The sequence below is a fragment of the Chiroxiphia lanceolata genome, chromosome 14 (assembly GCF_009829145.1).
Source record: "Chiroxiphia lanceolata isolate bChiLan1 chromosome 14, bChiLan1.pri, whole genome shotgun sequence".
Lineage (NCBI taxonomy): Eukaryota > Metazoa > Chordata > Aves > Passeriformes > Pipridae > Chiroxiphia > Chiroxiphia lanceolata.
The window spans coordinates 8,361,157-8,388,242 of NC_045650.1; the positions used below are offsets into that span (position 1 = coordinate 8,361,157).

The 27,086-nt window shown below is 40.2% G+C and overlaps 1 protein-coding gene and 1 long non-coding RNA gene across 8 annotated transcripts in view; one reads left to right on the plus strand and one right to left on the minus strand.

The window, feature by feature from the left end:
• Positions 1–27,086, plus strand: part of FGF13 (fibroblast growth factor 13) — a 314,139-nt gene that overhangs the window by 117,978 nt on the left and 169,075 nt on the right. The gene's annotated exons all lie outside the window — the stretch shown is intronic.
• Positions 12,853–14,339, minus strand: LOC116793817. Its single transcript, XR_004359594.1, has 3 exons — positions 14,131–14,339; positions 13,760–13,828; positions 12,853–12,923 (listed from the first exon to the last, which is right to left on the minus strand). It is a non-coding gene; the product is annotated as an uncharacterized LOC116793817 (long non-coding RNA).

A 27,086-nucleotide genomic window follows, 5' to 3' on the forward strand; every position in this document is an offset into this window, starting at 1 on the left:
TGAACAATGGTGATGCCACAGAGATTGTTGGTTTATGTTATATTACTGCTTATTACTTGTGGGATTTACTTAAAATGCAGTGATCAAGAAATCACTAACTGGTAATAGAATACATTCTTTAAATCTTCATATTTTAGGTCTTATGGCCTCTTGGGGCGAGGGGGTGGACTGTGTGTTTATGTGTATGTAATGTCTTTGATGCTGCTATATCGGGTATTTAAAGGAGCAAAAAAAAAAAAAAGAAAGCAAGCCTGTTCTCATGTGTCCCAAAAGTGTGGAAGGCTTTTTAAAGTGATGCTGTACTGTAAATCAGAGACTGAAAAAAGATGCTCTGCTCACAGTTGTGACTGCTACAGGAAAGCGTTACTTGGGATTTATGCAGTGTGTCTGGAAAACCATGAGGCTGGAGTGCTTGAGGGAGGCTTTGGTGTGAATAGCAGCTTTGTGTCAATAATCTGGAAAGTTGTAGACGTGTACCACACCATCAAACACAGTGTTCTGGTTCTGAAAGCGCCCCTAAAACTGCTGTTTTATAGAGACTCTTAGTTGAATTATCGAATTGTCATTTTATTGCTTGGAGATGACACTGTGTTACTGCTGTATGAGGAAGATGGAGACTTTTGTACTAAGAAGTGGTATATACGTACAATAAGTCTTATAGTAATTCTGTTTAATCATGAGGAAAACGTTTCTACAGCCTGGCCACATGCAGGACTCATAAATTAGCTCAGAACAGTATTTCTAACATATCACTCCCTTCATCTTCACAGGGGAATTTTCTGCAAAGCTATTAGTGACTTAAAGGAACCCATTTGACTTAGAAAAGATATGGTTTTCAAACCTTTAATTTCCATTTTCTTTACACTGGGAGACCTCTGAGGCAGACTGCTAATGCACTGAGTACACATTTAGGCTTGTGGACTTTTTGGCTTGTGTTCTTTTTGACTGAAGAAAGCAGAGGAAAAGGAAAGCATTTGTATGTATCAATGTGTATTTCATCTACCTCACAAATGTGTTTATCTGGGTGTGAGAACTGCTGATTCAAACCACTTTTCTGTTTTTGAGAGCGTGGGTGTGCTCGGAGCGCAGTTAATGCTGTGGACCCCTGTGCAGCATGGCCTGTGGAGTGCTGGCTGATGAAGGTCTTCTCAGAACCCTTGTGGCTATTGTAACGTGATTAATTTGGATTTAATTTAAAAGAGAAAGTGGCAGGGGATTTGGAGGTCAGTGCAACAGGTTCTCCAAGTTCTTCCCAGGAGATAGAGCAAAGATAAAACCAACAAGACGGAGGCTTGAACGCCGAGAGCAGCAGTGCTTTGCAATGTGACTTCTTCCAGATTTTGCAGGGTATAGGAAGCATGGAGTATTTTCACCGAGCCCTTTTCTGCAAGGCTCACTCCTTAATTTCATATAGGTCAGACTTCTTTACTTTGTGCTTGACACATCTTCCACAGACTGTGCAAGACCTGAAGCCCACACCGAAAGGTTCAGAGTCCATTTAGAGCTGTGGTCTGCTTGGCACCTTCCTGACACAGAGCAGTGATCAGCGTGCCAGTAATGTGTGGTGAAGGGAGACACTGAGTGGTTTTGTGATGTACCTGTCTGAAGAGTTACAAATGTGTGTTTTGTTTTAGGTTGTGGAAAGCCCAGCAGTTTGTAAGGGGTTAACAGTTGGGGGAACAGTGCAGGTAGAAAGGACAGCTGAGAGAAGGTAAGCTGAGGAGAAAGGTGAGCCTCTTGCCTTTTGGCTGGCTGATGCTGGAAATGTCTACAGAGATTACAATTGAATGGTTTTCCGGAGATTTGCTTTTGTTTTGTAACCATTTTGAGGATAACACAGCAAGCTCTGAGGAAATGAGCTTGAGCTCTGGGAGGTTTGTTTGCCTCCTTGGCTGGCAGAGCTGCCTGCCTATGTCAACACAGGCACCACTCTGTCACTTTGCCTGCCTGCACCCAGGCATTGGCTCTCACAGAAAAATAATACTCAAAACTTCTTCATGCATAAATGACAAAAAGAGGATTTCTGTACGGTGTACCTGGCCAAAGGAGGAGATTGGTTTAAATTTAACTTTCCCTCCCCTACTAGACTTGTGTTATTGTGGATGGAGCCTGCATTGTGTAAGCTCTCAGCTGAGAAAAGATTTGGCATCATGTGAAGCAAGTGCCTTTTGTTCAAAGGATTGCAGTTTGCATAGTCAACGAAAAGGATCTTTCTTCTATTTGGACAAGATCAGTGAAAACTTCTTGAATTGCCTTTTAAAAATCTTTTTAAAAAAGAACTTGTCAAGCTACCAAGGGAAAAAACCCAGCAGGTAGAGCATGCAACAAAATATAAAGAAGTAAAAAATAACTTCAAAAGCCGCAAGTGAAATTTTCAGTCTTTGAGCATCTTTTTCATTATTTATGTGACAGGAAGTCTATTTTTTTGTCTTTATTATTTTTTTTCTCTTCCCTCTCTCCTCCTCCTCCTCTCTCCACTGGATCTGTGGGGAAAAAAAAGATGAAAACTTGGTTCTGAAGAGTAAATTTTTAATTATGTTCCTTTCTGAACTCTGCATAACAGATCACAAAATAAAACCAAGAAAATGACAAAATAGAGGTTGGTTCCAACCTCTTTTGGTTGGAAGATTTATGAATTTAAGTAGAAATTACTGTTTCTGATGACACATAATGAATGAAGATGTGTTCAAGTAATTTCTGTAGAAGTCTTTAAAAAGTACTGTGCACTGGTCAGGCTTGCAATGAACTGAGATATTTTTTGGGTCCATCAGTCAAAAGCCTTTTCCGTGGAACTGCTTCTAGGGGCTCCAGTGAGTCTACAAATAAGAGTAAGTCTGTCATTAACCTCTAACCTGGAATTTACTTTCTCATGTTCTCCACAACAGCTGATTGTCAGGTACAAGTCCACAGTGTCTAATGCTAAGGCTTGCAGGCTGATTTGGGAAACTTTTCTACCACAATCCAGGGAAAGCAATTGTCTGCAGGGAGCTGGGAACACTGATCAGCCAGGGAGGATAGCCCAGCTGAATGAATTTAGAATTTCCATCAGGTGGAAAATTCCATAATTTCAGCTGTGTTTTTTTCATTTGAAATTAAGGACTAAGGTTTGGAAGGAAAAGACTAGACCTTGAGGTCTAGGCTGGTGCATCTGTCGAGCAATGGCTACTTGAGACAGGTCTGCAGCATCTGTTTCTCTTGCTCCATGGGTTGGCAATGTACCCAAGCCTTCTCAACACCTACAAGCAAGCTAAGGACACAAATATAAAAAGGATGAAATTCCTTTATGTAGAAAACAAAGGTTCTGAGGTTGTTTTGAAATTTATGATGTCTAGTTTAGCTATTCTTCTTAATAAAACAGCAACCAAACAAAACAAACCTCAACAAACAAGCAAAAACCTCAACAGTTCTGAAATGGAGGTGTTTTGGTTCAGTATGTGGGGCAAATAGAACTAGTCTTACAAATCATTTTGATATCAAACTGTTTCCTACTGTGGCGTATTTGTTTCTTTGCTGCAGCTCAGGAACTTAAGCCATGCCCAGAGGAAGGCCTAGGGAGTTGTAAGGCCACTTTGTGATTTCTGTAATGCCCTGACACCAGGCAAATCCATATGGTTTGATGAGAGGAAAAGGTATGTGCACTGTGACAGCTGGAGTTCCTGGACCAGCTGAAACAATGGTGGCTTCTACTTGTTTTCATTCAGTAATACACTCATAGCAGAAAGAAAGCAATGGGATACAGTATGAATTGTTTCAACCCAAAATATCATAAGATTGTGGAAAAGTATTTCAGTGCAGCAGGAAATGATTCACTTAATTCTCTCTCCTGAACAGTAAAATTTGAGGAAATTTTCCTAGCTGAAAAGTTAAAATTGTTTTCTTTCAGGAAAATCATGGTTATTCCTCCCCCAGTCCTTTATTAGGCTGCAGATTCCAGTGTGGAGATACTTAAAATTTCTCTTTCATTTCTAGAAAATGTTTTCTGATCGTGCCTTCTGCTCTGATTCCTAAAGGACTTGTTACTTTTGAGTAATTGGCATGTAGTGTAGCTTGGAGCAGCCCTAAGAATAGATGTAAAAGAAACGCTTTTGTTTCCTTGTTCTGCTTGTATCAGGATTAGCTCAGCTTGAGGACTGTGTTTGAATTTTTATTTATGTAGCTCTCTGAATTAAATACTTGAAATTTACTGCTACCAGGCATCACACTATATTGTATGTGTTTTGCTACTGGGAAGATTAGATGCTACTGATCAGGCTGGTAAATGCTGCCTGGTTATTCACTGTCTCGTGTCTGCTGGACAGACGTGCACAGAAAGAATTGTCGTCATGTGTGAATTTATTTTTAAAGACATTCTTTCAAATTCCCTAACTATTCCTTCTTCATACTCTTACATTTCTTGCATCTTCTTTTGTGACTGAAAAATCAATTCCAACACTTAAGTGGAATGGAAAAACTCCTTGGACAGAGTGAGGGTGGGAGTATATTTGAAAATACACTTTAACAGTGTACTAGTATATGAGTCACAGGTCTGACTTGTTTGGTGATGTAAACCAGTGGAAAGCAAAACACCATTTTTGTTTTGTAAGCTACAGATTCCATCCCTGGCTGAGTCGTCTGTGCCTCACAGTCAGTTATATCAACTCCTTCACAAAATACTCAAAATGGAAGATAAGCCCTAAAAAAATGGATTAAAATTCTTTTCACCTTGTTTTGTTCCAAAGGGTGTCATTGCTCATCATATCCTCTTCTATTTCACCAGGCATCAAATGATTCAAAAGATGATTTTAATTCAGTTCAGTTTTGCTGCTGCACTTTTGACACCTTCTGAGTAATACAGTATGTGACAGGGCTTGAAGTGAAACTTTATTCTATAAATATCCTTCCAGTTTTAATAAAGTGAAGGACAAACTCCACAGGCGACTGCACGGAAAAGTTTTACCTTGTCCTCCATCCTTTTGTTAACCCAATATATAGCTGAACCATCCTTGCTCTGCAAAACTGATATCATGGCAGCTTCAGGAGATGAAAATAAATTGTGTGAAAAACTTCACTTCCACTTTGGGCTGTGTATTTCTTGTCCTTGTGAATCATTTAGGACCCAATCCTACAAGTCTGCTGTTGCGTGAACCTCAGGAGTAAGGGAGATTCCATTGAGAGGGAGAATGGTTCACAGGTGTGGAGATCTGTAAAACTGAGTCTTGATTTGCCTTTTATTTCCTATCCCTGTGACATGCAAAGTAGCTGTGTTTGCAGAAGAGGAAAATGCAAGGATCCTGTTGCAAGTGATCTTTCAGAGAACGTGTGTGCCATGAGCTCAGCCTGTGGAAATTTGCTGTGCTTCCCACCAGGAGTGAATATTTGTTCATGTGTTCTCAGTAGACCTCATTTTGTATTTGCCTACATTTGTATGTAGCCCCTGAGGTCTTTATCAAGGGTACAGTTGCTGTTCTGATGTCCTGTTTCCACCCTGGGCTTGCACAGCTGGCAGTGCAGTGGGGAGCCAGCTGGGCCATAGCTTTGGTTTTGTCCTTGCTGTGTTCTTTGTCTGGTCTCCTGCTATCAGACCATCTCCTGCCCTCTTTCCTCCCTGCAGTTTGAGTCTCATTTCCTTCCTGAATCTGAAATGTGCTTTTCTTCACTATTCAGCACATCCACTTTCAGCTGGTCCCTTACCTTTCTGAAGCTATTGCCACTTCGTGTTATTTATTGCTTGTTTCCTAAACAGCTGGAGTCATGCTGAACTGTGAAATGTCTTCTCCTTTCATACTGACACAGTCTGTAATGTGTCATGTCTTTGAGACAATTTCATGCTCTAGATCAGGGAATTTCTAATATTGTGTTTCTGTCTGGAGTTTTACTGGGAATAAATCTCAAATTCTCACAGAAAACCAACTCTTGCTTAGGGCACGAGGAAGTTGTGTATGAAACAGTGTTAATGGTGCTTTTCTGCATGCAGCGTGGGTCACATTGTATATAAACTATCTGGTCAACTTCTCTTACTGCTGTGGTTTCCTCTAGTACAATAGACACTGGATCACTGCAGCCGCTTGCATTTCCAGCAGACCCCGTGTGCAGGGCAAGCAAAGAATGGTATATGAGATTGCAGCATGCACTGGTATCAGTCAGCAACAAGTGCAGCACAGGGTCTACCATGTCATGCCCATGGGCAAAGAAGCCATCTGGAAAAATTGTGTGTAAGGAATAACACATTATTCGTTTCCTCAGCCTGGTTAATCCATGAAAAATCAATATGAGTGATGATAGTCTTAAATGGGAAAGAATCTGAACTGAAAGGAAAATACGTTCTTTAACATAATAAAACAGAAAACCCTGAGGTTATATGAAATAACTGGGCAGTTAAAAGGCAGGGCAAAGATGCAGAAAAATCCAGAGCACACAACTCTTCCCTACGGGGAGTGGGATTCAGTTGCTCTTTATTTAACCTATTATGAGAGAAATTAATATTTTTTTTTTTCCTATTTGGTAAATTGTTTTTTGGTCTTTTACCTATGATGGAAGGGCACAGAGTGTTACTGAGTCACTGAGGAGACTGGCTAGTTGGCTTACAGGGAGCCCAGAGTCAGCTAGCTTTTGGAGCAGCTCTAGGAGAGGCTTCTGCTGACTGTTTGAGGGGTCTGGAGATCACTAAAACACATCTGAGCGATGAGTAAAATGTAATAAGATGAGGGGTCAACCAAAAGGACTGTTTCCTGTAGTCTGCTCTGCTGGGTTTTTTTTAGTTGTCAAGTCTGTGTCCCATTGCAGCTCAGGAGCCTCAAGGCCCTAGAATTGCTTTCCTGCACGACCAGAAAGGCCGCTGTTTCTCTGCGAGAGAAGCTTTGTCTTCTGTGCTTTTGGCTGCTCTGCAGCCATCTGGAGTTGTCAGCTTGCAGGCACCTACTTGCCAAGCCGTGTCTCACGCAGAGACCTGGTGACACCTGCGAGCCCTTCCCTGTGCAAACTATGGAGTGTTTTGCAGGTGGCACTTGGAGTGTCGATGTTCACCTGTGATGGGCTAAACGGTTTGTGTCGTACCTGCCCCAGGAGCTTGTCTTTCCAGGTTGCACAACAGCATATGCTGACTTCCAGATCCCCTGGTCTTGGCACCTTGGACTCTTTGGGAAGAGACTGGCAGTTGGAGCTCCTTAACAAATTGTCCCAGAGAAAATTAATTCCAAATCTAGCAGGGTTTGCTGGAGACCAGAGATCTTGTTCTGTAGGAAGAAATGAGAACCTACCTTATTCACTCAGTTTATAATTTAAGGGTGACACTGAGGTTTTAAGCAGACAAAGGATTGTTGAGACTACATGTGAGAGTGATGGAGTATGTGCACATGCAGGTGAGTGTTTCTAGTTTCCTTTCTTAGTTGTTTTTATGCTTCCATGTGTATAGCATGAATGGTGGGCTTTTGGATGGACCAAAGGAGAAGGGCAATACAAAGCTGCAGGATTTAGAACACATATTACAGTGTGGCATAAATAACAAAGTGATGCTTCGATTTCCATAGTAATAGAAAATTTGTTTGTGTTTTGGTATAGTATAGGAGGCTTTATGAGTCTCTTGAGAGAGCACAGCCTTTCTACTAAAGATAAAAAAGTGGAAACTTTTTGGAATAAAAAATTTATACTACCAGTACACACCAAAGGAGTAATAAATAATTGGAAAACAATTGTAGGAGGATGTGAAAAAAATCTTAGCTTTAGCATTTCAATAGTAATTTGAATCAATCTCTCAAATGATCGGATGGAACAATTGTCTTCTTTGTATGTTCACACAGTCATAGTGGGATTTGAAATAACTGGTATTGCTTTCTAAATTTTTGTGATACTCTGCTTATCACACAGCATACTGTGTCACTTGTATTTCTTAACTTGTACTCAAAATACAGCCTCTAGGCTTGGTCTTGTAAAGACTATGGACTTGAGAGTAAAACTAAGATCGCACAGAGAATTTGAGGTGCTTTTATTGACAAATGTTCTGGTCATCAGTTGATCCACGATAATTATGCCTGTCCTGCTCTCAGTTGTGAAGAACTGTCTTATATTGGCCACATTTTGATCTCATCCTTAGTTTGATGAAGAAGGCACTGCCCTAGAAAATGGGAGACGTCAGGGAAGAGAAACCTGATCACCTGCTCTTTGCTGTCACATAAAAAACTAGAAGTCTTTGAAAAGTTGCTGTCGCCTTCGTGTGTTTTCAAGTCAGTATGCCTGTTTGATGTGGCTTATAGTGAAATCAAAGCTATCCATGTCTCTGAATACGTTGTCTGGATTGAGCTCCTCAGAGAACGTCAGTGCAGAGGCTTCAAACTGTTTTAGTCTTGAAGGTGCACACCAGCGTGCTCACACTGCCCGGCAGCGTGTTGGGGCTGTAGCACAGCTTAAGTGTTTTGAATTTCAGGCAAGATGTGCTTCTAAATACTCGAGTGCTTGCTTGAGATCTCACCCTTATATTTGCAGTCTGTTTAGGGGGACTGTGAAACAAGTATGTTGAACTACTGTTGTTCAAATGCGGTCAGCCTGGTGATTTCTCATAGGAAAAAAAAAGGAAGTATTTTAATTATATTTGATATTAGTCCTGCATAGACACATATGCCAACATGATTTATTTCATTTAGCAGTATATTCTTCTCAACTGAATTATGTGTAATTGTGTAGACATGGTCACTTTAAATATTTTATGGACTTGTTTAATGTAAGACAGAGTGCAGCCTGTAGGGCCAGCAAGAAATATTGCTGCATAACTTCTATTTAATTTTATTTCAGCAGTTTAATAATTCATTTTAACTGGATTTGAACATCAGAGTGAACTCATGGTTAGAGTGCAACTTGCTGCTGTAGTTCTTGCATAGACGAGTCAGGTGACTGAAGAGAAGTCTTGAATAGTCAGCAGAGACAAGCTGCACACGTGTTCAGGTTGGCAGCTAATAAGAAATATCTGACCTGTTTGCTGCTTCAGAGGCAATATGTGCTAAAGGTTTGAGCTGGGCAGAAGCCTTGTCACAAGGCAGGGTTATGTCTTCTAGAAAATACAGACTTGCCAAAAGGAAAAGTGTTTTAATGAAATATGAAGTGTTCCTTTGGAGATTCATCTTGTTTGCTGCTATTTTACCTGTAGTCAGGATTTTGTTTTTGCAAGTCCTGGGCTCGGGGGGAGAAAATCAAACAATTGTCAAATTGTCAAACAGTCAATGCGGTGCCCTTGTGCCAGTCACGGCCTCCATGAATCCTTCAAAGATGGATCTTAGCAGCTGGGTCTGTGCTGTTGCACCCCTTGGCATTCCTGGGATATCACGGGATGGCTTTCCATCAGCAGGGGCAATTTTGGACTTCACTGAATTTGGACAGGACAAAACCTTGTGCAGTTTCATCTTATTTTTGAAAGGAGGGTGGAGGGACCAGCAGTATGGTCATCTGCGTCCTGTGCCTGCTTGTGAGAAAATATGTGAAGTTCTCACTTAGGGACAAAGTTGCAGTTTTACACTGGACACTGGGTGCAGCTGAGCCTGATGGGTGTTACTGTAAATGGCAAAATGCTTAGTGTGAAAAGGGAGGAATTGTTCTCTATGTGGTGGCCGTTGTGTTTCAGATCATCTTCTTGCAATCAGCAATTCTTAATTGGCCACAGGACCTGATTCAGTGAAGTGCTGAATACTTTTGCAATGCAAAATGCATTAAGGATGCTCAGCACCTTCTCAGGCTGCTGATTTCTCACTCATATAGTACATGAGACATAGCTCACCTGATTTTCATAGTCATTTGCCTTGTAAAAATAGAAATCTGCCATCTCTATCAAGAAATAATATTTGTATTTATTTGCAGGATGAGTATCATTGAAATCAGATGTCATCCTTTTTGTGTTTTGATGCTGGTCATGTCATAGGTGGATTTGAATATGACTTATTTCAGTGAAATAATTAATAACAGCAAGGTTTAAGTGTTTAACTACTTCTCACTTTTGGCCAATACAGCACAAAATCTGTCACTACATGCTTTTCATCTGGAATTGTCCACCTTAGGATGTTTGATCTCTTCTGATTTTATCTGTGTACAAGTGTTTAGTTGCTAAGGTAAATGACTGGAACTTGAAGTATAAAGCACCATGGAAAGAAAACAGTTGTCCATTCAAGGAGTCTCTGCAGGAACTGTGTAAATAGATTATAGTAAGGGTTATTAGGAAGCTCAGCTGTATCTCTGCTTAAGCTCTTTTTTTTTCCTTTTTCCTATTTTTTATCTTTTTTACTTTCAGGATCATGTGTAACATAGGAGTCTTTTAAGGCTGATGCAGAACAAGAGTATTGTCACCTAATGTCTGCTCTGTTGACAAAAACATATTATTATGGGTGACCAGGATGTAACTGAATAGATCCAGGGCTTTGTAGCTTGCTTTGACAAAGCAAGAGAAGATCAAAGCCTCCACACTTTCAAACAAATTAAGTAGCCTGCTCGAGTTCAAAAATTTGTACTTGCAGGTCTTTTGGTTATTTGTGAAGTCTTTCCTAGAGGGGTAAAACTGATCATAATTTGATACAATTGCAGCCTAATACTTTTTCTTTACTTGGAGGGAATGTCCAGATTTTGTTATCAGTTGCTTTAATTTCTCTGAAATCATCAAAACTGCCTCTCAAGAACTGAGATCTAATAGCTCTGAACAGAGGAACTGTGATTAGAGAAAGACAGGGAGACAGATGTGCAAAAATGAGCAGGAGCTCCTTCTGATCAGGTTCCTGCCTCTGAGCATGATGTGTCAGAGCAGCCTTTCCTTCCCCTGACTCTGTGTCCCCATATGCTTCAGCCTTGGTGCCCAGGAGTCCAAGTGGAAAATATTCCCATGGGAAGGTGCTTTTTTATCCTCCTCCAGCAGATTGCCTGCTGGCAGCTCCTCTTCTGGAAACGTGGGTGTCCATCCTGGCAGGGAGAGGGTGGTAACCATTTCCTAGTCCTTCGAGTTTTTACCTAATACATGTTAAAAGTCATCTTATGTCTTCAGTACAGTCTAGCAGATTTTCCTATGTCCCTTCCTTCCTCATGTCCCATCTTTTCAGACACTGTTAAGCCATTTTGCCTCTGCATCTTGCCTTGGTCCTCCTACAAGGCAGCAACGCTGCTTGAGTATTGGTATGGCCATGTACAAATGGTTGAGAACAGTTTCTTTTCCAGTAAATTCAACTTCTCTTCTCACATGAGCTGCCAAAAGATGACAGCTACTGGGGAAACGTAAAATCAAAAAAGCTACTGATGTATCAGTGTAGGCTGTTTGGACTAGAGCAAAACAAATGGTGTATTTTAGTTTGTGGACTGCCGAAAAGGATTGGAGAAAAAAAAAGGCAGATAGGAGAACTGCATAAGTACAAGGGTGTTTTGGGCTGTTTTCAGCTAAGAAACAGTAACTTTAAGAAATTATGAAGGGTTGAACAAAATTGTTTGCATAGCTAATTTTTTTATTTTATTTTGGGGCTGGTCTTTAACCAAATATAGATAAACCCCAGAACTGTTGCCATTTGAAATAAAAAGACAATTAAAATGTCAAATCTAAGTTTTTAATATCTTTTGTTAATTTTAATAGGTATTTTTCTTTGCAGAAGTTCATCTGAAAAATATCACCTACTACTTATGATGCTAGACAGCATATTTTATGAGACATTTGTGTTTTGACAAAGCAAACTCTGTCACACAATTTGGTTTCACATATTTTTATAGCAACATTTAAATGTTGGGCTTGAACTGCTCAGCTGTATGAAAATATAATCTCCTTACAGTCACATATTCTTGCATGCTGAAAGAGTTGGTTAGAGTAATTTGTAACTCTTCCAGATAATTTTAAATAGTACGTTTTTAGAAGAAAAATGGAATGACAAACAGGAGCTCAGAAAGCAGCTTTTCATCTGATCATGCGAAAGGCAACCGCAGAGCTTCCAGCAAAGCTTGCCAGTGACTGAATGTTGCTGTTGGAAGGATCCCACACTTGGATTTGAACACGTTGGCCAAACGTGCTGTATAGGTGGCCAAAAGAATGAATTCTACTTTTAGAGAAAACACCTGTCCCTGTTGCCTCCGGTCCTGTGCTGTGGATTCCTCTTGGCAGCAGAAAGGGATAGAACAAGTGTGCTCTATTTTAAAAAGTATTTGGCATTGCAGTAGTCTATTCTTACCTTCCAGATGTACCTCTTAATATATTTTTTTCTTTTAGTCTCTCTGTGAAGTCTGTGCATGCATGTCCCGCATGACTTCCAGTATTTTCATCCTTGGGCCAAATTCTGGCTGAGGGCAGAGGGAGTTTTGCGAGAGTAATGTTGGGGCGGTGGAGTTGCTGAGCAAAGCACCAGATTTTATTGGAAGCTGTGTGTGCTGTAGTTTAGGTAAGGTGGAAACATGTGGGGGCTGTGTTCCTGCATGAGGTTGCGCTGCTGTGCTTTTACATTCAGCTCTTGGGAAGTGGGAAACGTCGTGCACTGAAACTGGTGTTGCACTGAGAGTGCTGATTGAGACCTGGACAGACAACTTGGCTCCTGAATGTGCAGAGCTTTGTGCTTTTTGAAATAGGGTTAAGAAAGTTGTATGTATCTATTTCTCTAGAACACTCTTCTATGGGGAGTGAGCCCTTTGAACGGTGCGGTTTGATACAGTAAGTGCTGGCAAGTTTTCTGATTGTTTGATCTGGACTCTTTTAATAACCGTGTTTCACATAGAATTATTCAGTGTTCCAGAAGAAAACCGTCAACAGGCATGTTTTAAATCCTTTGTTTGAGTGAATATTTGTGATAATCACCTTACCTCCAAGATTCACAGAACATACTTATGAATACAGCCAAAGCAAATTAAATAATTTATTTGAGCAAATATTCAGGGGAAAACGAGCTGATGTATTTGCACAGTGCTGAAGATTTTTTCATCCTGGAGATTGACCAAAGAAGTTAAGACTCCAGCTGGAATGAGGAAGACATAGGGAAAATGAGCTTGCTTACTTTCTTCTGAAGTTAAGGTCTTAAATTCCTTCCCTTTGCATTTATGTGCTAGGAGGAATATAATTACCAAAGTGATAAGAATACTGATTAATGCTTCCTAGGCTGTTGATAACACCTATTTTAAAAGGTGAAAGTTTTTTCAGTGTGTACACTCCTGTATATTATAATAAAACATGTATTCAAGAATTTGGCATTTTCCTCATGACTCCTGCTGTGTTGAGTCATCACACAAGCTTCTATTTCCTCTTCATTATTCATTTTTTGCATTACCTTATTTAAAATTACTTGGAAGAAAGGGTATCAAAAGCCTGTAGCTTTTTTATTCAGAATGTTCTTTTTTTTCCCTAAAAAAAAAATATTTCTATTTACTAAGCAGCGAGCATCCGCACACTGCCAGAGCTGAGCTGGAAATAGAACAGTGACTTCACTAGAGAGTTTTATAATGGAAAAACTGCAGTTAGCATATATTTTGCAATGCATGTGGTTGATAAAGCTGTGTGAACAGCTTTGCAATGACTGAAACTTCATAATTATATCAACATGAAGAATGAGCCACTATTTAGATGGGGAGTCAACTCTATGTTGCTTTCTTCCTGGAAATCTCAGGGCCATAAAAATTTAACAATCTGTGAATAAATAACTGCTATTTAGCTCATCAGAGATGGTGTTGCAGTTCTTATTGACTCTGAATTCGCTTAAAGCTTCTAGATTTAATAGGAAAACTGCAGTTGCAACTACATAATTGTCTGGATAACTATTATTGCTTGTAATGACATTACTCACAGTTTAATACTCACGGTATAATAGAGTATACTTGATTTTGGGGCAGAGCAGTGACATATAAAAGCACCCTCTTCAGTTAAATTCTAGGAGACGGAAAATTTTTAGAATGTCGGAGGGAGCTATTACATAAGGACAAATATTTACCTAATGTAATCAAACTCCTCTTTAGATCAGAACAATAGTGGGAGTGCAGTTACTATGGTTCTGTATAATTTTGTGCTATATTTGACAGAATTTGGCAGGACTAAAGCCACAGCTGATCATCTGATTTTGAAAGGGAAGAGAAGAATATGATAGGTTTTCATTCCCAATCTGTCCTCAAGATGATGGCACATGCTCCCTCACTAGCCCTGAGCAAGGAAAAATAATCCAAATAAATATTTACCAAAAGCACGTTGCAGCACTGCTGAGCTGTGAGGGTGAGGCTGATTTTGAAAGACACTGCCTTTTTATTCCTGCCCTCCCCTTCTGAGCCTTGCAGAGTGAGTTTAAAAAGAGCCCTGCCACAGCCTCCATCCTGATCTCCCCACACCCTCGATGCAGGGCCCCATTTCAGCCCAGCCAGTGTCTGTCCCAGCAGTGCTGTACGATGTGAGTCCCCTGTTCTGCCTCTCACCTGCCCAGCCATGGGGTCCCACTGAGCTGGCCTTGAGCCACTTGTGACCTCACAAAGTACTTCTTACTGTGAGCTGAATGAAGCTGATGGGTAAAGTGTTCTCCAGGTTGTGCCCTTGAAATACTAATTTGCTAACCCCCCATTTTCACTGGAGAAAGTCCTGTTCCCCTGAGCTTTTCTGTGATGCAGAGCTGAGTCAGGTGATGGACTGATGGAAGTATCAAAATAAGGGTAACTTTGTCAGTGTACTTTTAGGGGGGGGTTCTGTTTGTTTTTTTAATTGATCTCTTGCACTTGGGCTGCATGTGAGTTCTGTGTATTATTTAGGACTTTGAACATGAGTCTGCAATAACTGTTAAGAGATAATTAGCACAATCACAGTAAATCACCCAGAAGCTTCAGCCATCTGATATGACACAGAGTCTTTGCATACTTCATAAGTAACCTTTCAATGGAGCATTTCATGCTTCAGCACTGCAGGAAATAGAAGTGCAGGAGTGAAAACAATATCCTTTCCTGACAACAGATGATACTCATTTTTCCTTGTCTCTCACCTGCTTCTTCGTCATATCCTGTTTCCATTTGCATTAGAAAGGCACAGAAGTTACTGGCACTTAGGAGAGTGCCAGGAGTGCCTGTTATGGGCATTATATGTAGAATGGACAGTACATCATTGTACGACTTGATACCCCAACAGACTAAACTCTGCAGTTGGCAGACAGGAGGAGTAAAAGTGTATGGTAAAAGGAAGCACTGCATAAGATGAAGTTGAGAATATGATTGTTTTTCACATGTGGCACCAAAATTTGGAAATACTGATCTTTCGCATTTATATATTGAAAAGAGCCTGCCCAAATTACCATTTATATAGAAAAATTTGATACTGTTAATGCACTGAACAAAAATGGCATTTATATATAGCACTTGATAAAAGCACAAAAGGTGAAATCCCTTGTTCTTTAAAAGTAGTTCATGGCTCTAACTGTATTTTTTAATATAATTTTAAGTAATCATGTTTTTTTCTCTCATTGTGGGAGTATATTAACCTCAGCTTTAAGATACTTAAACTTCATCTGTAGTGAAAATATAGGCAGAAGTACTGACATATTGAGAATATATGCCAAAGAGCTGCCTTAATGCATTCAGACATCTAATTGTTATTTGTCCCTAAGCAATTATGTCAATATTCTTTAATGAGCAGTGTTTCTTGTAGTTTATTGTGCCAGATAGGCTAGACAGAGGTAATCACAGTCTTGCAGGTCCAGTTTAGTGGTTTTCAAGCTGAGCAGAATTAGGGCCACAGAGCTGTGCTGTGGAGAAGCATAAAACACTGTATTTTGGGGGGTGCAGATCATGGGTTTTTGTTGTTGCTTTAATTATTCAGAGTACATAGGATGTTTTCTTTCCTGAAAAAGGAACTTATTCACGCACAACAGTCTGAATATTCATGATCAATCAAACTAAACACTGAATCCAGAGCCAGAACCTTCCAGCAGTTAACTTGGCTTGGCAGTGTGACCTGATGAAGTTGCTGACCCTTCTGTCTTGTAGTTCTGCATTTTTGTTTGGAAGTAATCACTCTTACCTTGGTTCTTGAGTGTAGTTGGAATTAGTGTATATTTGTGTAGCACTTCAGGGATGTTAAATATTTGATCAAGATGTTGATTTATCTGGTGACTCAGAGGAGGAACTGACTCTGAACATCTCGGAAGCAACCTCTGAAGACCAGAAGTTTGGATAGACCTCTAGAAAATATTAGCCAGAAAATATTAACACTTGGTGTCTCTTCACCAATACATGCTGTCCTTCCTCAAGGACATGTGGTCTCTCTTTCTCAGTCAGCTTTCTGTTTCTCCTCCATCCAGCCTGCCTACTGCCCTGTGTTTTATTCTGTGAAGCTTAATTCTTCTTTGCCTAGGGTGAAGTCTTAACAAATTGTTGTAAATAGCATTGCCCCTTTACATTAGTAGCAGAATGATTTGCTTGGTTTGCTCCTGTTTAGCCTGACTGAAACAAGCTCCTGGCATATAATCACTTATGCTGGTCATTAAATCCCTGTTAATAATGTAGTGTATTAGATGCCATCTGTCTGTTCAGTGATACTCCTGTCTGCTGAGTCCTCAGTCACTGTGTCAGATGCTGGGGTAGGTCTGTGTGTGCCCCATTCGTGCCTTTCTTGCATCTGGGATAAGAGAGAACAGGCTACATCTCATCACTTCTCTTATTCCAGAGAAGTTTTGAGAAAGCAAGTGGATTATCAGTGTGTCACAAGGGAAATAGAGCATCACTGAACAGGCAAGGGGGGAGAGGGTGAAATTCATGTCAGCATCTAGAGCAATTTATGCAAGAAACAAGAGGAACATCTTTATCATTATTGGTTTGGAAAGACCTTAATTCAGAATGGCAGTGGCTATTTCTTTAGCTATTTTGTAAGATCAAATTTCCCTTTCTGAAGAAGATCGTGAAGAAGATCTGTTTTAAGCAAGGCTCATCTTGGAGTAAGGGGAGAGGAGATCAGGCTCATGAGCTGAATCTGTCTTGCAAGGCACAAACCAGGAGGTTGTCAAGGTCATGCTCAAGCAAAAGGCATTTCCCCTACTCTGGTCCACCAAAAAAACCCTGTTGACAATCACTGGTTTGTTTTTTATTACCTATGTTATGAAAAAAGAAATTTTAAATTACCAGAATAGTTGGGTCTGGTTCAGCATTCGTCATTTTTCCTTAAGATTTGGAGGTTTATGAATGTTGTCCAAAACTCACACTTTGTAGGGACTCTTAAGTAACAAAACACTGAGGCAGGATCATGTTTGTAAACATAAACTTTACCCTGGACTCCCTCCAGGACTGTTTTCTTTGATTTTTTTTCCTCTGTGGAAAGCAGGCTTAAAAAGCAGCAGTGCTTTGATACGAATTCTTCTCAGTTGAAGCTTTGGAACCAGTGTGCTCAAGCTGCTAAAAGGAGTCAGCACAATAATTTCATTCAGGCTCATAAAGCCTTTCCACTGATCTTCCCTAAATGCCAGCTTTTTCAGAGGCCTGTATTAGAGATTTTGGGTGAATTTCTCTTTAAATATAACGTTTGTCTTCATATCTAGAAGATATTATTGGTCCAGTCAGAGAGAACGTCTTCCAAAAATGTTACCTAAAATTATTCAGTGAGATCCAAGAAGAAACCAAACCAAGCAAGCAGAAACATTTCATTTTATCTCTCCATAAAGAATCCATTGGGAGATTTTTATTGAAGGACTTGTACAATAACTTGTGCAGTAGGTGAAGGAGAATGCATCATTTTCCCTGGAAGAGAGGCAAATTGAATAAGAGTTATATCTGAAAGGCTAGGGCAGCCTGGGTAGCTCATCAGCTGGATAACCATGTGATAGACCCAGAGGCAGCTTCAGAACTGTCATGTCAGCTGTTATCAGTGTAACTAGCCAAGGAGTGGGCTGCTGAAGTTAGCAGACTCCTTTCTCCATGAGCATCTGGTTCTTGCAGCAATTTGATGCAGCCCATCTGTGCTGCCCATCCTCTTCCACTTATACTACGCAGAGGAGAGGAGGAGTAAAGGAGTCTCATTTTGGGGGTGTTACACTTCAAAAAGTGGATGGCTTCTGAAATGCTTGGCTGATGATCACTTCCTGAAGGAAAACCCTTCCACCTGAGTCATGGAAATGAGCTTAAGTGAGTAAACTGCTTGGATCAACTTGGAGGAATTTTGCATGTTTGCCCACTTAACAAGCTCAGCAAGTGTGGGCACATTCCCTGTGTACAAAAAGAAGACAAAAGTCATAGTGCAAAAAGCAGACGTGCCTCGTTTGCCCAGCGTGACCTTGGGTGGGGATCCTGCAGGGCACAGGGTAACTGTGTCCCCTGAGTTCTGGTAACTGGCTGGATGCCTGTTCTGTGGACACAAGGTTAAATACCTTCTCTGAAGCATTCATGAAATTTAACCAAGCATATTAACATGCCTCTTGCAGTGAGTTTGTTTTGCTTCACATTGGTGGGGAGGGCAGAGCACTTTCTGAGGCAGCTACTGCTGCAGGTGACGGGCGGTACCTCACTGATGCACAGTAATTCAGTTGTGAGTCTGGCTTTCAAGAAAAATTTTCTCAAGTCTCATCTCTTGATAAGACCCTTTTCTGACAGCATAAATAATTTTTCTGGCCTTTGAAAATATGTTTGAGTTAATTATAATTACAAAAAAAGTGAAACTGAAAGAATGAGATTAATTTCAAGCATGTTTTCTGTTGACGGGGGGGGAAAAAAAACCCAAAAAACCTTTTAGCAAGAGTCAGGTCAAAACTTGGAAGTTTTGATAATAATTTTTCTGTACTTGAAAGGACAGTTGTTCTATAAGGGACAGAAGTAGTGAAGGGGTTTTTGGCAGATTTGGAGCTTCTGTTCGTAGACTCCTCAGCTCCTTGCACTCTCCCTCACCTTGGCTTCTCCTTTCTTTGGCAGAACAAGTTAGCAAGGCAGTACAAGTGGGGACTGCTGGATGTCTCCTCTTGAAATGAATAAGGAGTGGTTTATGACTGCCTTTGCATCATTGAGGCACTGTTTTGGTTTTGGTTGTACTTTTGCAAGTAATGTTTTGGGGGCGTGTTCCTGTCTTAAGACATGGTTGAAATTTGCAAAAAAACTTCATAGGAGAAACAAAGTAATAGAGGGATGGATAGCTGGACAGTGAAAATGTCTAATCTCTTTTTCTCAGGAAACCAGCTTAAAAAAGAAAAAGTTGGTACTTTTTCTGGGAGCCATGTATTGGCTCCTTGGACAGATGTGTGCATTCTTGGATTAGTCAGGATAAACCCCTAGATAATATACAGGAAGAGCAGTGAGTTGTGAAATGCAAAATTTTTCTGCAACAGGCCAATTAGTGTTTTGCTTCTGCATTATTTATAGAAGCTCAGTTGAACTTGATGGATAAATATTCTTTCTGTAAAACCATGCTTGTGTATGTATGCCACTTCTGTTGCATATTGTGAAGGTCAAATGTAAAATCTGCACTTAAACACTCTGCTGCATATTCTCTGTTCTGCTGTTACACGTGTGTACTCATTGTACCGACTTGTTTCTCTACCAGATTCATCATTTGCCTTTCTGTGTATGAAATTATGTTTAATCAGTTTTATACCAATATCCTGCCTGCAGATAACTAGGTTTAAAAATAGACTGGCTCAGCTGTGTAAAGATGAGATACCTGAAGTCATCTTTATTGGGATTGCTTTGAATGATGGGACAGTGCCAGTGTAGCCTTAATTATGAGTCATAAGAGTGTACTCAGGGGTTTTAAATTAAGCAGGACAAATCAGTTTTAACTCTGTTAGACTTGCCAGTTATAGATTTACGATGTAGTTTCCCCCCTCACCACAGAGAGGTGTCTGTTTCAAGTACTTTGTGGTCCCCTTCACCGTGTCTTGGTGTCTCATGTGCACAAATCTACCCTTGTGCTATCTCGGGGAGGCTTCAGGCATGTTATCATCTTCTCATTTTCGTGCTGCTTCAAGAGCTGAATGGGATGACTTGCCTGAGGTCATCCCAAGGAGTCTTGTGTCACTTGGAATTGAGTATGTGGTTATGAGTCACAATCCAGTGCCATCACCACGTGGCCTCTTCTGCTGTATGATGGCTCATCTCTCTAGCTTTTATTTGGCAGTGAGAAGAGGGTTCATAATGGTTTCGATATATTTATTTCTGCTGCCTGTCTTTTCATTCTGTAGGACTTCTGTGTCTGCTGAATCTTGAGTTGTTAATGAAGTTGAGAAGCAGTGAGTGATTGGGATGCAGGATAGGAATGATTACCATTCTTCTTTAACAAAAGCTTGAGTGAAAATGTTACTTTAAGCTCATTTCCACAGTATTGTTATGCAAAACAATGGAAAGAGCCTGTCAGCTTCTGATTTTGGGATGGGGAACAGTTGCTTTCAGTTTGTCTGCCAATAGGATAAATCCAGACCCAGATATTTAGATAAAAGTCTAACCTTTAATTCAAGACATCACAAAAACCTGGGACTATAAAGATGTATTTTAAGAGTTTCCTTCCCCAGAAGCCTTTCTGTTGTTTTTTCTCTTTGTATTACAGATGCTCATTTGTGGGTAAATTTTATAAACATGGTATCTGCTGCCAGTGATTTTGTAAACTACTGCTTTTTGTTAATGACTTCTTTTTGCAAACTGCTCAAATTATTTTTTCCACATATCTAAATATCTCTTTCAAGATGTTCTAGCTCCTCCAGCTGAAGGGCAGGCTCTTGCTGTCAGCCTGCCATACCTGAGGGTGCTGCCTCCTATCTCTGACCACTGGTAATACCTGGTCAGGAATTCTAAGATATTTTTTTCTCTGGAATATTATAAGGCAGTGTACACATTGTAGGAAGGCAATAGAAAGCATGTGAATGTCACTGAATAGTAGGCTGACAGAGCAGACTTCATTTCATTTAAGCCTCGTCCTAAACTTAACGTTGGTATCAGTTAACTGGAGATAAGCACTGACACCATGATCTAAAACAAAAGCAGGATACTTGTTAGGCAGATCTGCTTTGATTTTAATACAAATCCATTTATTTTATGCTACCATGATAATGTGGAAGAGGAAACCTGTCTTCAGAATTGCTTTCAAGAAGGGATGAGACTCAGACTGTGTGGATGCTGGGATGTTGGGTGCACATTTGCCTTGTCCTTAGACTGGGCCCTGAGTCGCCACCATTGGCAATGTCAGGAGACCAAATTGTGGGGTTGGTGAGCTTTTCATTCTTATGTTAAATTTGCCTTTTGGCTGCAATCACATAGTTTTACTGTAAGGAAATTTATAGGAATTTCTTTAACTTCTTGGAAATCTCTAACCTGGAATGAAATATTCCTTGCAGTTGTGCTGTTGAGTTGCTGGATGTGCCCTGTGGGTAATACAGCATTAACATGCCGATGTGCCTGGCAAACAAAAGGAGAAAATTGGAACAGAATCTAAATTCGTGTGTATTTGCTGTTACAGCAGTTTGTTTTTTTTTTAATAAATGCTTCTGGCCAGACTGCAATACCCTATAACAGATTTTAGCCAACCATGAAGTGTCTGTCTGTGTGCAAGCTCATCTGGACTGCTGCCCAAAAAGTCCAGGAGCCTGGGAGCCGTGGTGCACTGAAGGGCAAGAGCTGCTTGCTGGGACTCAAACAGGGCAGGGCTCAAGAGCTGTGAGCAGACTGGGCAGTTTTTGGACTCCTTTCTAAAGGCAGCCAAGCTGTGTGGGTTGCCCCAAAAGAGAGACTTTGAAGCACCTGCTAAATCCAGCCCAGTAACCGGGCAGACAGAGCTGCCGGGCTGCTCAGTGAGGGCAGGATGTACCACTGAAGCTGCAAGTGTGTATTTCCTTCTTGATTTTACTTGCTTTATTTCTCTGTCAAAACCAGTGGTTAAGTGAGTGGTTATTTAGCATTTTCATTTCTGAGTTGGCTTTTTTCAGGTTTTTGTAGAGCCCAGGAGAGTAATCCTTTCCCCATACTGGGGTCTGCTCTACAGCTGAGTCAGTTGAGCAGCATTTGCTGCTTCTGGACAGGGAGTAGATGCTGAAGAGATGCTGAGAGATTATTTCAGAGTGATTTACTCCCTTAGACATTTTTCCTCTCCTAATATTGTCCAAAGACAGTAGTGGTGACGTGAATGTGGATCAGCTCTGGTGTGCCCTTGGCAACCTGTGGCTGGTGGGTCTTCTTACAGCCTCCTGTTGAGTTTGGCTTGGCAAGAGCTTTCTGTACACAGTCTGTGATTGTGCTGGAATTTATTCACCTTCCTGGCTAGCTGGAGGCCAGATTTGGAGGTCCTAAGCTGCCATGGACAGTTAAATAGTTACTCTGTTCCTTAGTACTCTTTGACTGAGGTAAAACCCATTTCAGTAGATTTGAGACTGATACTTGTGAATTATATAATGATGCTGTAATGAGAGTCGAGGGCTCATGTGTTCCTTTTGTAGCATCACAGCACCAGGGTTTCATAGAATGGAGAGAGAACTTGGCACCCAGATTAAAAATAATTATACTTGCAAATTTCATTAACTCCTTGAAAAAATGCCTTTGCCTGGAAGCTCTGCTCTTCCTCCCACCACATTTCTGTCAAAGCCGGCTGAGCAGATTTGAGCCAGGTCAGGGAAGCATGAGGGGGAGTTCAAGTTTATTGTGTTTTTTTTTTTTGCTCTAACTGTGGTGTAAGCAATACAAAATACTTCCTAAATCACTAACAGTCCTGTTAACTGTTTGGTAGGTAATGCTGTGCTGGTTTATTCTCTCTAACACTGTTGGTTTAAAACCAAATCAAACCAACACCCAGCACTCCTGTAGCTGAAAGTGAAATAATCTTTGTCTGAGCTACTTTAGGGTCTCAAATGCTTTGGCAATTTAAGAGGGCTGTGGTGGTCTGGTAGTGTTACCCAGCAGCACTTCATAAGCATTGCAACAAGAGGTTTACACAAAGGTATTCCTGGTGGAGAGCAATGGGCCTTGGATCACCAGACATCAAATGTTTGCAAGCAGAGGCAACCAGTTCCTGTGACATGTGGTTAATCTGGTTTTCTGACAGAATGAGGTGTGGTGGTCTAGGGATTTTTTTTCCCTAGAAATGAACAAAGCTAGGACCTGGAAAATCAGAACACATATGCTTATTGGTAGTGGGAGTGTAGAACTGACCCGAGTTCCTGGAAATGTCCTCTTCCTTAGAACTGTTCTGAAAATGTTGGTAGTACAGTGTTTGGCTCATGTAATTGAATGAGAGTGAAAGACTGTAGCTGATATGATAAGTATAAAGAGAAGTAAATAATAATAAATCCTTATATTTATTATAAATATGAGCTGTTTATTTTCTTGGAAATACCTTCCTCTGTTTGGTTTGGTTTTTTTTCTTATTAGACTGTTGGAGAAGTTCCATAGTAGCCTTCACACAAAGTCAGAATTCAATAATGAAGTAATGGTCTCACAGGGAAAATAATTTTTTACCAACTATACTATCCTGAAGATAAAGACATCTTGATGTATTAAACACCATGAAGACAGGCAAAGAAAACTGTACTGGGCAATTTTTATCTAGCATGTAGCTGAAGAGATACAATTTAGATATCCCTGGCATAATAAAGTAAACCCCAAAGCATCTCAAGATCATATTATTATTGAGAAAGGAAGAGATGCAGCAGATAGTCCAAAAGCTAAATTCTGTTTTCCACTGACAGGAAGAAGTCTCATACTTTGTGTCAGCAGGGACCACACAAAACAGACTAATACCTCCAATGTATAAGAGATTAAAAAAAACCTTCCTGGGTGTATAGAAGGTTTTTGGAAAAAGCCTAAACCTCCAGCCTACTTAGCTGCCTTTGCTTTGGAGCTCGAAAAGGTGTAAAAAATATTACAGCATTGTGTAAGTATGCTTTTGTGAAGCAATTTTGGCACTCTAGGATAAAAAGGTTAAATGGAAGGTGATGTTTGTCTTGCTCCCCCCAACCTCCTCCACCCAACCTTGTCTACACCAGAGGATTATGTCAAGCTATTTAGTTTCCCTTAATTTTGTGGATTTATGTAATTTACAGTAATTAAAGTCCTGGACGTCTTTCTATGGCTGGGTTTCATTTTCAGTCATATGTCTGTTCTGTGGTGCTGCTAAAAGACTAAGTGCTGCTGCAGTGGAAACAGCCTGAAAAAGAAGTCAATTTTGTAACTACACAAATTGCATAAGCTTTACATATAAAATAGGTTAACTTACAATGAAGGAAATAGGGAACACCATTTTTACAGCTGATAGATCCTCAGAAGCTATAAATTTTTAATACTTCAAATCCAAATATTTTGTGACTTGCAGTGTTCTCTTCAAGTTCTCATTTTATGGTGAATGTGTGCAATTATCTTTACTAAGTGCTATCATTCTCCACTGAAAAATTTACAGTTTTTATCTTCAGTCTCACTTATCAGTTGTTCTTCTCCTTCTACGTTGGTCCAAAGGTATTTTATTTGAAGGAGAGTGCGATTTACATTCCACTCTGTGAAATTAGTTTCAAGAGGGAGGGTCTGTTAAAGTTGTGGAAGAAATTCCCTGTAGTGAGATGTTAGGAATAGTATGTGGCAAAGAACTGGAACCAGACATCTGGCCTGCTAATGCAGCTGCTTCTAAAGCTGATGGATTGAAGGGACCACTGGCACTTGTGTGGCAATCACCCTCTGGTGTTACCCATCTCCTCTCCATTGGTCTGTACTCAAAAGGGATGGAAAAAAGGGGGGGGAAGGAGGGAGACAAAATCCATCAGTACTGTTGTACATGCTTGTGTTCTTGTAGTTATCTGTTTCAGCTTATGAAGATCCCAGTAAATGTGGTTATAATATAGCTTTAAATGTGATTTTTTTTTTTTTAATACATATGTACTCTCCTGCCCTGTAATTTAGGTTTTTAACAAGGTTTTGGGGAAATTTGGGCCTTGTAGCAGATGTGCAGTGTTAGATGAGTTGGGTGTCCATTATGAAAACAGAGTGCCTAAATTCAACTGGTATCCTCATACCAACGTGGTTAATTCTTTTAACAAAGTGATTCGGATGATATTACTGTCCACTCTGTTGATTACCAGATTTTAAGCATTTTATAAGAAATACAAGAAGCAATAGCATTTCTAGTAGTTGGAAGCTAATGCCTTATTTAGCATTTCTTGGAATGTTTTGAGGGTTATATTTTAACAACCTCTGTCAATAACCTCACTGAACAAAACCTTCATCATACATTATTCTGCTAAAAAGATGTTTGTCTCGGGAACTGACTTGAAGCTGTTTTGATTGTAAAAATTCATGCCAGACTCTTGTTTCAGCTCCAGAACGTTGGCTATATGTCACTAATAGCAAGTGATTTTTTTTCGGGCAGATAATTTCCGCTTCATACAATTGATACTGTATTTTATAGTGGCTAATCTTTGTCTTATTCATTTTTAAAAGGGTTTCCAAATGTTGTTCTCTGCTGATTGGATTTAAATTCTAACTTGGCATTAGAACTGCTAATAATGACAGTTCTTTGTAGGGTAATTTTAATTTTTAATATTGCAGTTATTTTTTTACACAGACATGTAGCATATTTCATCTTTCATCTATATATAGGCTCTTTTTGAGGGAGAAGCTTCTCAGCAAACTTTAATTCTTTATTATTTTAGCTCAGTTAAAGGAAGCAACACCTGTAAAGCTTCCTAATGTCAGAGCCCACGTCTTCCTTGTTTAGCAAGTAGAAGATGCAGTTTCACAAGCCATGGCTGAAATTAGATAAGTATATAAACAGTTCTCCTGACTTGAGTAAGTTTTGGTTAGGATGACTACAAGGTTGTGTCTTCAGCTGCAGGGCACTCTGATGCCCCAGTCCCACAGCTTTAAGCTCAGGTTACCTTGCTAGCAGCTGAGCCTGGGTCACTTGTGGCCATGGCTGTCACCATGCTTTGTCCTCTGAGAGCCTGATGAAATCCAAGAAGTGGGTCTGTTAGTCAAAGAGCCACAGTTCTTCTTACAAAGAGAAAAACCTCTCCAAAACAAACCTACAATACATGGGAAATTTTTGGGAAGACGGTTCTGAGGCTTCAGCATTTGGTCCTGTGAGCTCAGCCTTGCATTTCTTTGTCATATCTAATGTTTTTTGCCTTTGCTCTGCTGCTTTATCACAGAGCCAAATCTGATTGCTGCTGTGCCCTGAGCAAAGATGTGATAGAAGCGACCAAAAAGGGAAGAGAGTGAAAGAAAAGTTTGTGGAAGCAGGAATAGTGGAAGACAAAGACGCTCATCTAGGAAGGGGAAGCACAAAGATAAAGTTATGTTTCCAACTCCTGTGTGAATTGGGGCCCAGCGGTCTGTGACCTGAGGATCTCATACACAGTGTATTGGATGGATTGGCTCATATTCTCAAGAGAAATTACTCCTTTTAAGGTGTACGGCGCTGAATTTCTTCAGTGTGATCCAGAGCCTGATCCAACCCACTGTCCTGTAGACATGGTTAAAAGCCATCCTGCCTGGTGTTTTACTTCATTGCCTATTTTTGTCCTCTGTGAAAATGGAGAATAATTTCTCCCGCTCCACTTTCTCAGGTTCCTTGTAAGCATGTTCTCCCAACACACCTCTTCTGAAGGCAACGTGGAATCTGAGCTTCTCTTTCAGAGCTTTTTGCTCCCGAGGTGGCTCCCATTTTTGCGCAGAACTCAGGAGGTAGTGCTTCAATGTTACCACTCAGAGGTAGCAGCTCAATGCTAATCTCTTCAAGCTCCCCTCCATCTTTCCACTTACACTGATACTTTCTGCCGAACTATTGCTCTTGTAACATTTTTCTCTGGCTCTTTGAGGCACGGCTTTTGTTGTTTCTCTACTGTTTTTTAAACAGTTGTGCATATTTATGGTGGTTTTGTGAATGATGTAAGTACCTGTCAAAGAAATCACTTTACTGAACAGCAAACTACCCACTCATCTTCAGTACACTGAAAGTAGGAAAAAATCATCTTTCTTTTAACAAAATATTGGTGAAGTTTGGAAATGCATCGAAAGAATATTTCAGTTGTAGCAGTATTTGCCATGCTGAAAAGAAAATTGCGCTGCTCTCAGAAATATAGCTCAACCTTGTTGTTCTTGTAACAGTCATGTTTACAACCTGCTTTAGCTTGAAGGATTTATTTTTTGATTTGCAGCTATTACAGCAACAAATTGGTGGTGATGTCACAAAGCAGTTTAAAGTGCCTCTTTCCAATCCA